The sequence below is a fragment of the Cervus canadensis genome, chromosome 19, assembly GCF_019320065.1.
Source record: "Cervus canadensis isolate Bull #8, Minnesota chromosome 19, ASM1932006v1, whole genome shotgun sequence".
In the NCBI taxonomy this organism is placed as follows: domain Eukaryota; kingdom Metazoa; phylum Chordata; class Mammalia; order Artiodactyla; family Cervidae; genus Cervus; species Cervus canadensis.
The window spans coordinates 33,635,073-33,648,266 of record NC_057404.1 but is presented as its reverse complement, the minus strand read 5'-3'; the positions used below and the strand labels follow the sequence as shown (position 1 = coordinate 33,648,266).

At 38.5% G+C, this 13,194-nt stretch overlaps 1 pseudogene; it reads right to left on the bottom strand.

Moving 5' to 3' along the window:
* Positions 1–992: 992 nt before the first annotated feature.
* Positions 993–11,999, bottom strand: LOC122422161 (annotated as a pseudogene).
* Positions 12,000–13,194: the final 1,195 nt, after the last annotated feature.

Sequence of the window (13,194 nt, the reverse complement as noted above, 5' to 3'; positions counted from 1 at the left end):
AGTTCAAGTTCAGTCAAACTAACTCTCCATTGAAACATCAACAACAAAACCCACAATGCTTCTGTGAGAATATAAGAAAATCCAGAATCTTTATAATATATAACTCACAAGATAAAATATATATTTATAAAATATCAATCACATAATGCAATTCCAAATAATTCGACAAATGAAGAAACAGAAAATTGCATCTCTCACTCAAGAGAACATATGATCAGTAAAGACTGACTCTTAGATGACACAGGTATTGAAGTTACCAGATAAGGATTATAAAGCAACTATTTTAACTGTGTTTGAGAACATAAAGAAAAATATGACCCCATAGAGTTAACAAATAGGATAGCTCAGCCAAAAAATACAAACTATGAAAGAGAACCATTAGAAAATTATAGAACTGAAATGTGAAATATCTGAAATTTAAAAATACTGGAAGTTTAGCAGAAGACTGAAGATGACAAAGAAATCACAGTAAACTTAAAGATAGATCATCAGAAATTATTCAATCTGAATAGCAGAAGAAATAAGATTTTTTAGAAAATGAACAGAGCCTCAGTATCTGCGGAGCAATTGCAAGAAGTCTAACATATGGTTAATTTAAGTGGAGAATATATGACAAATAATAGCTAGAAAAAAATCTTAATTTTTGATTTAAGTGTCTCACTACAGAAAAACAGAAAACCACCCTAGGCACATCCTGATGAAAAATAAAGAGAAAGTATTAACAAGAGGAAAAAAAGACACATTACATACAGGAGGACAAGAATATAAATGACTAAATATCAATAACAATGGTGTCCAGAAAACACTGGAAAAATATCTTTAAGACACTGAAAGAAAACTGTCTGACAAGACTTATTCACTATATTCAGTGAAAATATCAGATATTTAGAAAATCTCAAAATTTGGAAAGTAAATAACATACTGCTGTTTTTTCTTAACACAACAGAGGAAAATATCAAGATCAACATTTTATCTAAAGGCTGAAATTATTTTTATAGTTTGTCATTACTTTTGCTTATGAACACAAATTCTTCTTCAATAGCACCAGAGGGCAACATTGATAATCTTTTCAGCAGCCAAATGGACTGAGCTTATTCTTGATCTGACAGTTTTTCCACTAATATTTCTTCTAGTTCCTCCTTCATCAGTCATCTACTGCCAATTGGGTCTTTGGTTTTTAGTTTTTTCTGAAAACAGACCTTGAGCTCACAACTGGTTTTTGTTTTTTGGTTTTTTTTTTCTTCACATCTAGTAGCTTTCTGTGTGCCTCATGCATTCATGAGTAGTGTGCTTGTTTGCCAGTATAAAAAGAAAATGAAATGGGTGGCCATCTTCTCCCCACTGGATTGCTCTTTGTTTTGGAAAAATCTCTTCAGGATTCTTCATTATTGGCTGGGCTTACTTCTCAAACCCCTGGGGAAAAGCTAAGTAATCACTCTGTCAATATTCTCTTGGGTAAAACTTTCTGGATCTTCTCCCATCACATTAGCTAAGTGTCTCTTTCCTATGTTGAATTCTTCAATCTGCTTTACAGTAAAATCCGCTATGTAAATTTCACATCTTAAGGCTGCAACATTTTTCTTGTTACAACTGCAGTGTGTCTTAGCCTTGGCTGTGCTTAGTCACTCAGTCATGTCCCGCTCTTTGTGACCCCATGGACTGTAGCCTGCCAGGCTTCTCTGTCTACGCAAATTCTCCAGGCAAGAATACTGGAGTGGGTACCCATGCCCTCCTCCAGGGGATCTTCCCAACCCAGGGATCAAGCCTGGGTCTTCTGCAGGTTCTTTTTACTGTCAGAGCCACCTGGAAAGCCCATAAAGATTCCCCTTTCTTTACATACTCACCAACACTTGCTATTTCTAGTTTTTCTGATACATAGCTATGGGTGAAAGAAAAGCTCACTAATGAATTTAGAAAACATTTTAAACTACTCATAAAAACACAAAATTATAAAAATTGTACAATGTAGCTAAAGCAGTACTTAAAGGGAAACTTATGGCTTTAAAATACTCTAACAAGAAAAGGCAAAAGGTATAACATCAATGGAAAGTAGAGAGACAATTGAAAAATTTAACAAAGTTGAGTTAGTTTTTTTGAAAGATCAGCAAAATTGATTAAGTTCCTAGCTAGGGAGATCAAGAAATAGAGAGAGGGGACATAAATTATATACATACACATTGTTGTTGTTGTTCAGTTGCTAAGTCATGTCAGAGCCTTTGTAACCTCATGGACTGCAGCATGCCAGGCTCCTCTGTTCTCCATTATCTCCTGGAGTTTGATAAACCCATGTCCATTGAGTTGGTGATGCCATCCCACCAACTCATCCTCTGTTGTCCCCTTCTTCTCCTGCCCTCAATCTCCCAGCATCAGGGCCTTTCCCAATGAGTTGGCTCTCAAATCAGGTGGCCAAAGTATTGGAGCTTCAGCATCAGTCCTTCCAATGAATATTTGAGGTTGATTTCCATTAGAACTGACTGATTTGATCTTGTAGTCCAAGGGACTCTCTCAAGAGTCTTCTTCAGCACCACAGTTTGAAAGTATCAATTCTTCAGTGCTCAGCCTTCTTTATAGTCCAACTCTCACATCCATTGTACCATAGCTTTGACTAAACAGAACTTTGTGGGCAAAGTGATGTCTCTGCTTTTTAATAAGCTGTCTAGGTTTGTCATAGCTTTCCTTCCAAGGAGCAAAGGTCTTTTAATTTCATGGCTGCAGTCACCATCTGTGGTGATTTTGGAGTCCAAAAAAATAAAATCTGCCACTGTTTCCAGTTTTTCCCCATCTATTTGCCATGAATTGATGGGGCTGGATGCCATGACCTTCATTTTTTGAATGTTGAATTTTAAGCCAGCATTTTTACTCTCTTCTCTCACTCTCATCAAGAGGCTCTTTAGTTCCTCTTCACTTTCTGCCATTAAAGTGGTATCATCTGCATATCTGAGGTTATTGATATTTCTCCCAGCAATCTCTTGATTTCTGGCTCATGATTCATCAAGCTCAGCATTTCATATGATGTACTCTTCATATACATTAAATAAGCAAGGTGACAATATACAGCCTTGACATATTTCTTTCCCAGTTTTGAATCAATCTGTTGTTTCACGTTCAGTTCAAATTGTTGCTTCTTGACTTGCATGTAGGTTTCTCAGGAAGCAGGTAAAGTGGTCTGGTATTTATTCTCATTTAAGAATTTTCCTCAGTTTATTGTGATTGACACAAAGGCTTTAGCTTTGTCAGTGAAGCAGAAATAGATGCTTTTCTGGAATTCCCTTGCTTTTTCTATGATCCAGTGTATGTTGGCAATTTGATCATTGGTTCCTCTGTCTTTTCTGAATCCAACTTGTACATTTGGAAGTTCTTGGTTCATGTATTGTTGGAGCCTAGCTTGAAGGATTTTGAGCATTACTTTGTGTATCTCCATGAAGCTACGAGCCAGGCTGTTCAGGGAGAAGGGGATGGCAAAGCACCTCAGTATTCTTGCCTCAAGAACCCATGAACAGTATGAAAAGGCAAAAAGATATGACAATGGAAGATGAGTCCCCAGGTTGGTAGATGTCCAATATACTACTTGGGAAGAGCAGAGAAATAACTCTAGAAAGAATGAAAAGGCTGGACCAAAACAGAAATGACAGTTGTGGATGTGTCTGGTGGTGAAAATAAAATTTGATGTTCTAACGAATAAAGAGGGACCATCACTATAGATATTATAGACATAACAAGAATAATAAGAGAATATGAGTGAGTGAGTGAAAGTCGCTCAGTTGTGTCTGACTCTTTGTGACCCCATGGACCATATAGTCCATGGAATTCTCCCAGCCAGAATATTGGAGTGGGTAGCCTTTTCCTTCTCCAGGGGATCTACGCAACCCAAGGATCAAACCCAGGTCTCCCGCATTGCAAATGGCTTCTTTACTAGCTGAGCCACAAGGGAGGCGCAATAAGAGAATATATTGACAACTTTATGCTCATATATTGAACAACTTAAGTGAAATAGATGAATACAGCTTACCAAAACTGACACAAGATAAAACAGAAATTTGAAAGAGTCCTATATTGTTATAGATTTATTGATTGATTAGAAAAGTAGCATTTTTTCTTCTTATTTCATGCCTGATTTTTTTTAATAGAGTGTCTTAATGTATTTTGTGTATGTCGTAGATATTCTTATTTTAATCTATTTGGGCTGCTGTTACACAATACTGTTCTCCACCAGCTGTTTTTACCTTTGTCATGTGATCAAAGTTGATACTACCCCCATCATACAGAGTGAAGTAAGCCAGAAAGATAGAGACCAATACAGTATACTAACGCATATATATGGAATTTAGAAAGATGGTAATGTTAACCCTATATGCAAAACAGAAATAGAGACACAGATGTACAGAAAAGAATTTTGGACTCTGTGGGAGAAGGCAAGGGTGGGATGTTTCGAGAGAACAGCATTGAAACATGTATATTATCTATGGTGAAACAGATCACCAGCCCAGGCTGGATGCATGAGACAAGTGCTCAGGCCTGGTGCACTGGGAAGACCCAGAGGAATCAGGTGGAGAGGGAGGTGGGAGGGGGGATCAGGATGAGGAATACATGTAGATCCATGGCTGATTCATGTCAATGTATGACAAAAACCACTACAATATTGTACAGTGATTAGCCTCCAACTGATAAAAATAAATGGAAAAAAAAAAAGTTAATACTACCTATGATGGGACAAACTGATACCACGTGCCCCCTGATATGATGCACAGAGAAGGACACAGCATCACTACTGTGGTATTCTTACCAACAGTGAATAATCTGAATTCAATCATGAGGAAACATCAAATAAATTCCAATTGAGCAGCATTCTAGAAAATAACTGGCTAGCATTCTTTAAAGTGTCAAGGTCATGAAAAAGAAAGGCTGAGTAACTACTTCAGCTTATAGGAGAGTAAAGTGACCTGACAACTACATGTATCACATGATAGTAGGTTAGATCTTGAACCAGATAGAGAATATTAGTGGGTAAATTGGTAAATTTGAAGAAAGTCTGTAAATTAGATAATAGTGTTACTTAATGTTAAGATTGATTTTAATGTTAATTTCTTGATTTTAATGATAATGCTGTGGTTATATGGAACTTCCCTGGTGACTCAGACAGTAAAGAATCTGCCTGCAGTTTGGAAGACCTGGGTTTGATTCCTGGATCGGGAAGATCCCCTGGAGAAGGGAATGGCTACCCACTCCAGTATTCTTGCCTGGGAAATCCCATGAAGAGAAGAAGCCTGGTGGGCTACAATCCATGGGGTTGCAAAGGGTTGGACACAACCGAGTGACTAGAACTCTAGCACTCACTGTGGTTATATAGAAGGTGAAAGTGTTAGTCACTCAGTCATGTCTGACTCTCTGTGACCCCATGGACTGTAGCCCACCAGGCTTCTCTGTCCATGGGATTTCCCAGGCAAGAATACTGGAGTGGGTTGCCATTCCCTTCTCTAGCAATCTTCCCAACCCAGGGATTGAACCTGGGTCTCCCACCTTCCAGGCAGATTCCTTACCATCTGAACTATGTAAGCTAATATTTATAGAATATGATGGAAGGTGTATAAGAATTCTTTATAGTATTTCTTCAACTTTTTGTAAGTATAGTATTATCTAAAAATTAAATTTTTGTAACTTCTAAGCTTAAAAATGAAAAGAAATTTAACAAAAAGTAGCTCTTGAACTTAACTTGCTCTCTTCAACTAGTCTACATTTGATTTACTGCCTGCTGGTGATTATGCTGAGTTCAATGTAAACAGTCTCTGGGCTCTTGGAGTTTGTATTCTGGTGGGGAAAGACATTTATTAAAAAAAATACTTTTGTTGTTATTTTTCAGTCACTAAATTGTGTCCTACTCTTGTGCAACTCCATGAACTATAGCATGCTAGGCCTTATCAAGAATGCAGATAGATTTTTTTTGCCAGACTCTTTTCCATGAACTAGGCTGGGGCAGAATTTAAAAGCACCAACACTTTGATCTAATATTATGAATTTAAGTCCCTAATATTCCAACTTTAAATCCTGAATTTAAAATTTGCATATTGACAAATTTGCATATGTGTATGTATATTGCTATGGACATCAGACAATATTAGATATTGATTACATATATATTCATGTTACATTTATCTAAGTTATAAGTAAATTTTTAAATGGTATATCCAGTGACCAGACTGTGTCTATTGTTCTTTACAGAAATTACTCTGTCCTTATCTCTGAAGGGGCTGCTTTGACCAAACAATCCCAACCTGAGCTAAATCTTCTAATAAAACTAAATACAAATGGGTAAAATGTACTTGATTATATTTAATCATTATAATAACCTCAGTAAACAATCTTGAAGATGAAGTTTTTAGTCTTGTTGGCTGGCCCAGTTTTTCTTATGGTTAGTGGAAATTTTGGTGCTGTCTGTGACCATAAAACTTAATATACACAGGAATTAATTCTATGACTGAGACCTTATGAGAAGACTCCATGACCTATTGAGTTCAACAAAATTGACACAGAGTGTTTTAGAGCACAGAGATGTGGAAAGCCAGTGAACCAAGAACAAAAAATGTTGGGCTGACAGTTCTGTGTCGTCCTAGGGCCCCTCTTAGGGCATTCCAGGTTGTATAGTGGTAAAGAATCTGCCTGCCAATCCAGGAGATGCAAGAGATGTGGGTTCGATCCCTAGGTCGGGAATATCCCCTGGAGTAAGAAATGGCAACCGACTCCAGTGTTCTGGCCTGGAAAATCCCATGAACAGAGGAGCTTGGAGGGCTACAGTCCATTGGTTGGACATGACTGAGCGCACACACACACACACACACACACACACACATAGGGCCCCTCTGCCTTTGTTGTACAATGGGTTTGGAAAAAGTCCTCTAACATTCAAAGGACATAATGATATATTTGCACTCATGTTTGACTTTCTGATCCAAGTAATAAGTGACACTATAAATTGAGGATTTCTTCAACCTTAATGGATAAAAATGTTTTTGTTTTCCACGAGCCTCTAAGTATAAACTCTTAAGGATAAACATTTTAGTCTCCCAGTGATGAGCTAAAGCTTCGTGTTTTAAACTTTGGATCAATTGTTCACTTTGCAGAAAACGTTAAAGACTGCAGTCCTACCATGTTTCCTCTACCTTTCATTAAGTTTTCAAAATCCATGTTATGGATAGTATTTTTCTCTTTCTCAGGGCCTTTTAATTTTTAATCACGGTCGTCTCAAATGCTGATCATGTTTCTGAGAAATTACTTTATATAAAAGATGGAGCAAGATAGAGTTGCCACATACCTTTTTATCTTTTCTGTGAAATTATTTGAACCTAAAGTTGTGGTGACAAGGTTGCTTCTAATAGACTCTGTTGCCATGGAAGCAGGCTGTTGAAAAGAGCAAGACTCGAGGCCTCCAAGTCTTTGCATGTTTATACCTATGCTCACAAATATATAAATTTTATATTGAATGACAAGCCATATACAATGAAACCTGTTGACCATGCAGTATTTTTCAAAAACAAAAGTTATAGATGTTAATATTAGCAAAGTTGAGCTAATTTTATATAATCAAGATTCTTTTATACAATAAATTGGTGACTGAAATAGATTTTTAAAAATATTTTTAGGAGCCAGAGAGAGTTATCATTCAAGACCTGAAATGGAAGAGAAGAAGAAAAAAAAAAGGGAATAAAGTGGAAGGAAAGAAGGAAGAAAACAGCCAATTATTCATTCATTAAGTACACACACCAAGTATGTGTCTGGTTCCATAAAGATAAGATGTTTTCTTATCTGTAATCTCATTGCTTTGTTGTTTTTGTTGTTCAGTAGCTAATTTGTGTCTGTTCTTTGTGACCCCATGGATTGAAGCACGCCAAGCTCCTCTGTCCTCCACTGTCTCCCAGAGTTTGCTCAGGTTCATGTCCATTGAGTCAATGATGCTATCTAACATGTCCCCCAGAGTGTGCTCAGATTCATGTCTGTTGAGTCAGTGATGCTGTCTAACAATCTCATCCTCTGCTGCCCCTTCTTTTGCCTTCAGTCTTTCCCAGCATCAGGGTCTTTTCCAATGAGTCGGCTTTCATGGTGTAGCCCAGTCCATTACATATAACAGATGCTCAATAAATATTTATTGAGTGAACTAAGATATAAGGGTAGCAAATACCAATGTTGATGAAAAAGAGATTTGACTCATAATGGTGTATTTAAGGGAGAAGGTAGTGTCCCATTAGGGGCTTCCCTGGTGGCTCAGACTGTATAGAATCTGCCTGCAGGATTGTGGGAGACCTGGGCTTGATCCCTGGGATGGGAAGATCTCATGGAGGAGGGCATGGCAGCCCACTCCAGTATTCTTGCCTGGAGAATCCCCACGGACAAAGGAGCCTGGCGGGCCATAGTCCATGGGGTCACAAAGATTCGGACATGAATGGGCACAGCACAGTGGCCCTTAGAGTATCACACATGTGAAACTGGCTAGACTCAGTTAGATCCTCCTATTAGGGTAAGAGAAGTGCTTGGGCAACTGGCCCACTGCATGTAGAACACACAGCACATAATGTTGAAGAACACTGGCTATCTCTGGACCTAGTCCAGGCAAAGCTGATACTAAGAGACTAAAATAGAGCAATACAACCAGGGAGATAGCCAGACCATGGATAATCTAACAACTGGTAACATAGTGTGTGCCATGGGAATGTATATACATCACAGAAGGATTTCTACACAAATGTACAGATATCTTTTTCTAAATATTTCAGTACTGTTTAGTATTGGACATATTCACTCTTTTTGACATCATAGATATATGTTTTAACAGATGCATTTAAAGAAAAATGTTTGTGTGCTTATGGGTTAAGTCACTTCAGTCGTGTCTGATCTTTGCAACCCTATGGACCATAGCCCGCCAGGCTCCTCTGTCCATAGGACTCTCCAGGCAAGAATATTGGAGTGGGTTGCCTTGTCTTCCTCCAGGGGATCTTCCCAATCTATGGATTTGAACCCACATCTCTTTACGTCTCCTGCATTGGCAGGCAGGTTCTTTACCATTAGCGCCACCTGGGAAGCCCATAAAGAAAAATATAAAATTTATTTTAAATTGTGAAAACATTTACTTTGAAATAATTTTAGACAAAGTTGCAAAAATAGTACAGAGTACCTATATAATCTTTGCCCAGTTTCCCCTCATGGTATCTTCTTATATAACTACAGTACAGTGATACAGACCAGGAAAGTAACATTACTACAACAATGTTAACTAAACTAAAAGTCTTACTCAAATTTCTTATTTTTTTTCCATGAATATCCTTTCTCTGTCCCAATATCTATTCCAGGATCTCACATTGTGTTTATTTCTCATGTCTCCTTAGCCTCCAGTATGAAGTCAAAACCTCTTAAAAGGAAATTTTTACTTTCATCAGAAAAATATGTTAAAAGTTGAATTTTCAATTATTAATAGTAGTATTGCTATTTTTGGGTCCTTCCCCATTTTCAGAACACAGCCGAGAAAAGGAAGTAAGAGTCTGTATTTAACTGGGGAGACCTACCACTCTCTTCATGGGGTCGCAAGGAGTCAGACACGACTGAGCAACTGAGCTGAACTGAGCTGAACCACTCTCTTTCCTGCAACCTGGGTGTCTCTAATAACTGCTTTGTGTTGTTGGATTTAATTCCTGTAGAATTTTGAGGGGAACATTCAAAATCTGTGGACAACTTTATAGTTGACAAGTTGCAACAATTGTCAACAAGGGTAGAAGAAGAGTTAGAGGAGTAGAGAAAAAAATCAGGTGGACTCCACTCAGCAGGACATTCTGCTGATGCGGACTAGAAATATACTAAGGAATTGAGATTACAAATACCATCTGAAAGACAGAGTCTAGGATAGAATTTATGAACTCCAGTGCCAGGTAAGTATTGTGAATAACTGGAATTAGTACTAAATCCAGGACTTGTGTCATGATAAAAACACAATGAGTGAAAAAAATGGCAAGTATCATCTGGCTCAGTCAGTGACGAAATGGGGTGTGGTAAACTGGAGGACGCATATCACATCTAAAGCAGGTAGTTGTTCTTTAGCTCCATTTGGAATTTACAATCAGAATTTGAGTCCAATGTTACAAGATTCTCAGATGGTTTTTTACAAGAGAACTATTTTCCCCCCAAAGAACTTTATGTGAAAATTCTTATTTTTATTTCAGTTTTTAAGATTTTTATGAGATTTACATTCACAAGACAGTTATAACATTAAATTTTCTACATAAAATATGCATGTGAGTCTCAGTTAAATACATCTAGATGCTGGATGGTCTGCTGAAGTGAAGTGAAGTGAAAGTTGCTCAGTCGTGTCCAACTGTTTTCAACCCCATGGACTATGCAGTCCCTGGAATTCTCCAGACCAGAATACTGGAGTAGGTAGCCTTTCCCTTCTCCAGGGGATCTTCCCTACCCAGGGATCGAACCCAGGTCTCCTGCATTGCAGGTGTATTCTTTACCAACTGAGCTATTAGGGAAGCCCCATAAGTGTTCTCAAAATCTAAGTGACTAATTTCTACTCACTGGTCCTGTAATAGGTACAAGTCAAATGCCATAGAAAAAGTTCAAACTACTTCATGTAACAGACATTTAATTTACTATTAGTAAGTTCAAACAAATCAGAAAAAGCCAATAGTCTATTCTACTGAAACTTTATAGGAAGATGGTATAGACAACAGTGCTGATAGAAAATTCTTATTTTTAAATGTTAGTAACTAATTTGCCTGTGAGTTTCTCTTGAAACTCCCTCAACTCTTGAATTGCCTAAGAACTCCAAGGCCTTTCTCAGTCAATCAGAGTCACTTTTCATCCAAACGCTGTGAAAAGAAAAAAAACAGGACTAATCAGTCTTCCTTTGCTTTTACTTCCCCTGGCCATGGAGTTCAGTTCAGTTCAGTTCAGTCGTTCAGTTGTGTCCGACTGTTTGCGACCCCATGAATCTCAGCACGCCAGGCCTCCCTGTCCATCACCAGCTCCCGAAGTTTACTCAAACTCATGCCCATCGAATCGGTGATGCCATCCAGCCATCTCATCCTCTGTTGCCCCCTTCTCCTCCTGCCCCCAATCCCTCCCAGCATCAGGGTCTTTTCCAATGAGTCAACTCTTCGTGTGAGGTGGCCAAAGTATTGGAGTTTCAGCTTCAGGGTCAGTCCTTCCAATGAACACCCAGGACTGATCTCCTTCAGGATGGACTGGTTGGATCTCCTTGCAGTCCAAGGGACACTCAAGAGTCTTCTCCAATACCATAGTTCAAAAGCATCAATTTTTCAGCACTCAGCTTTCTTCACAGCCCAACTCTCACATCCATACATGACCACTGGAAAATCCATAGCCTTGACTAGATGGAACTTTGTTGGCAAAGTAATGTCTCTGCTTTTTAATATGCTATCTAGGTTGGTCATAACTTTCCTTCCAAAGAGTAAGTGTCTTTTAATTTCATGGCTGCGGTCACCATCCGCAGTGATTTTGGAGCCCCCCCAAAAAATAAAGTCTGACACTGTTTCCACTGTCTCCCCATCTATTTCCCATGAGGTGATGGGACCAGATCCCATGATCTTAGTTTTCTGAATGTTGAGCTTTAAGCCAACTTTTTCACTCTCCTCTTTCACTTTCATCAAGAGACTTTTTAGTTCCTCTTCACTCTCTGCCATTAGGGTGGTGTCATCTGCATATCTGAGGTTATTGATATTTCTCCCGGCAGTCTTGATTTCAGCTTGCGCTCCTTCCAGCCCAGTATTCTCATGATGTACTCTGCATATAAGTTAAATAAGCAGGGTGACAATATACAGCCTTGACGTACTCCTTTTCCTATTTGGAACCAGTCTGTTGTTCCATGGCCATGGAGTAGTCGTTAAAGATGGATTTCAACAGATGTTGGTCCACTGCTGATACAGATCTTATTTGGGCCACAGGTTGTCACACGAGCTCCAACATTACAGCTGTTTCACATTTCTGCACTCGGCCATTGCTCCCCAGTGCCCAGAAGCATGCTAGACTGAGTATGCCCAGCAGAGCTTCTGTTAGCATCCAGAAGATGTTTTCCTTGAAAAAATATCTTTGGGCATTTTGTGAACTCTAGTATTTGGCCCAGAATCCTACTTTTCTCAGGAAAATTTTCTTTTACTTTAGTCTTTTATCTATCCTACACCTGGGCCTTATCCTGTACCCCTCTGTTCTACTCTATGCCAACAATACTCCTCAACTCTGAACTTTGAGGAATAGGAACGGTAGAGGTTGTTGTTGTTCGGTCACTAAGTTGTGTCTGACTGTGCGACCCCATGGACTGCAGCACTGGACCAGGCTTCCCGTCCTTCACCATCTCCCGGAGTTTGCTCAAACTCATGTCCATTGATTGGTGTCGTCCAACCATCTCACCCTCTGTCACAACAGTGGAGGTTGGAACTTTTTTTTTTTTCTCCCAGGAAGCTGAAGCCTCCTCATACAAATTCCTCTACCTCACCCTAGCAGTCAACTCTCCTGATTAGTTTTGGTAAATCACTAAGTAAACAAACAAATGAATTGTCCTGTTACAACTTCCTGAAGGACAAAGATAACACTAATGTTATGAGTTTTGAGTTTACATAACTCAGTGGGGCCATTCAAGTGACTCAACCCAAAACAAAGAAGGTCTGGTCAAAAGTAGTCTCATCTTTAGGCATAAGAACAGCTTCTCTAAATATGAGAAGTTTCCCTCAACTTGCACTTGAGGTAAATCTTTACTTTAATACCCTGTTATCCAGATTTAAACAGTTTGATAAACTTGAAGTCATTTCTTATAGGGAGCCAATATAAGAAGTAAAAACAAAGATATACAAGATTATTATTTAAACATAATGATTTGACAGAAAAATCTTACTTCCCCACATGAAATTGGAATTGAAAATGAACAAATTTTTAGCAAATCTTTAGTAGGTGAAAGTGCAACAGGTGTATACTTGTTATATATATTCAAATATCTGCAAGAAAACTACAGCAAGCATTTAAATATTCTGTGCTTAGAGACAGCCTTGTTTCTGGTTAAATCTTTCACTGAACCGTTCTGCACAAAGTGAATAGCCAAAGAATGCTTCAGTCCTTAGTTAATCTGTAACAATTTTCCCTCTGTGGATTTTTAGGAAGAATTAGCCTGGGTGCCGTTTATGGCAAGGGTACATAAGTTGG